The sequence below is a fragment of the Aplysia californica genome, unplaced genomic scaffold (genome assembly GCF_000002075.1).
Source record: "Aplysia californica isolate F4 #8 unplaced genomic scaffold, AplCal3.0 scaffold01240, whole genome shotgun sequence".
NCBI lineage: Eukaryota > Metazoa > Mollusca > Gastropoda > Aplysiida > Aplysiidae > Aplysia > Aplysia californica.
In genome coordinates this window covers 32,055-33,906 of record NW_004798510.1, presented here as the reverse complement: position 1 = coordinate 33,906, position 1,852 = coordinate 32,055, and the positions used below count along the sequence as shown (strand labels likewise).

Here is a 1,852-nt window from a genome sequence, read left to right as displayed (position 1 = left end):
AAAAAAGAAAAGAAAAGAAAACCCACATCAGAAATAAAATGTAAAGTATTTTCTAAAACCTTGGTACCCTCTTCCCCAAACAATGAAATACCAGGTGTCCAGAAGCGGTGAAAACAAGGCCGTTTTATTCAAGGGACATTACTCTTGTAAATTATACACCCTGTCCGAGAATTCGAAGACTGTACAGTGATCGCCCTTGACCCTACCAATCGTTTCTCCTCACCAGTTGGTGGAATGCTGGATCTGCAAAAAGCTAGGCGCAGACGCCATGTTTTTACTAGCATCTCGCGATCACCAAAATAACAAGTAAATTGAATGTTTTCCTTGCCGATCGATTAACCGCCAAAGTCGGCTCATTTTCCGCGGGGTTTTGCGCACGCGTTCACTAGCGGTTTCTAACAGCGCAGCGAATTCCTTGCACGGGTTTGATCAATGATGGCCTATCGAGCGTGTAATCAAAGTCTTGTCTGTGTCCCTACGGTTAGGGAATGATAAATGCGAGATTTGATGGGAAGCCTGTTGTTTGTTCAAATTTTGCAGCATTTCCTCCCTTCGCTCGAAGAACTTGTCTCCTTCCTTCGTTCTTTTTTTCTTAAGTTCGAAGGTCTACAAACAACATCTTTTTTTGTGAAATGAGTTAATGTTTTTTTCTGGTTTTGTTTTTTTGTCTTTGTTTTTCTCCTAGCCAAAAAGGCGTCTCATACGCGCTAGAGAAAGTAGGAGTTTTTGACGATACTTATAAAATCAATGTGAGAGGTCCTGATGGTTTTTATTTATTCTCGTTTATTTTCCTCTCGTGCTTCTTCGAGATGCTACAGTCGTAATGTACTTGTTTTATTCATGCCCATCTCCTGTATATCAATATTTATATCCGCTTTTCACATTCTCCCTAAGACACACGATTCCTCTAGGCTTTCTTTGATAATAATATTATTACTTTGTGCATAATGAATTTAACATTACGTACAGTCTGTTAAAATTTCTCCATAATTTTCAACCTTCTACAATTGCTGAATCCTCAGATTTGGGTCTCTGGTATACCCCCCTTTCCCCTCCTTTCCGCCTTTCCGTTTCCTCCTTGACACCTATATACCTCATGGGGGCGTAAAACAAATACTTTCACGTCTTATTAACCTTAATAATGTAATGTACTCTTTTCTGCGTCTTTTATTCGATGAATTTATTATGTTTTACATCAGTTATTCCACCGCTCCGTTTTTCAGCTTTTCTTAGGAATCAGTTTTTTGATGGAGTAAAACGAAAAAGAGGCATGGTCATTATTTTTTGGTCGTGTATACAGACAGACAGAACGATGGAATCGTTATTTATTGTTTTGCATCTGATACTAATAAAAATGAATTCAAGTTAAGATACTGTTATTGCGATCAGAACTACGATGTCCAATTTCATCAGTGGTGATATGCTGTTCCTAAAAAGGCTGTCTTGTCATTTGCCATAAAATTTAATCGTAATGCCCACAAACAATAGCTCCAAGTCTTTTTATGCTCCAAGTCTATTTATGCTCAGAAAGTATTGGTGATGACAAATAAAGCATTACTGACGATGTTGTCCGCAATTCTTCCGATCTGTAGATAGTATGAACAGCATTTAGACCTTTGAGCAGTAGCTATGACAGCAACACCACGTAGAATTAGGTAACGTAGCTATATTGTGTGAGACCTACGGACAAAATGAGTTACTTCACTGATTTTAGCACTGTGGGCATAGATAGATCCGTCAAATGCAGAGGTTAGGTCTGAACGATTTATTAGTTTGAAAGGATAAAAGATGTTTGACTTGAAAAAAAATGACATCAGTTGGAAATCTACAATTTGTAAATTATTATTATTAT

General features: G+C 37.7%; 1 protein-coding gene across 2 annotated transcripts in view; it reads left to right on the top strand.

Annotated features, from left to right (window-relative positions):
- Nucleotides 1-1,852, top strand: part of LOC101849104 (protocadherin-1) — a 78,165-nt gene that overhangs the window by 73,809 nt on the left and 2,504 nt on the right. The gene's annotated exons all lie outside the window — the stretch shown is intronic.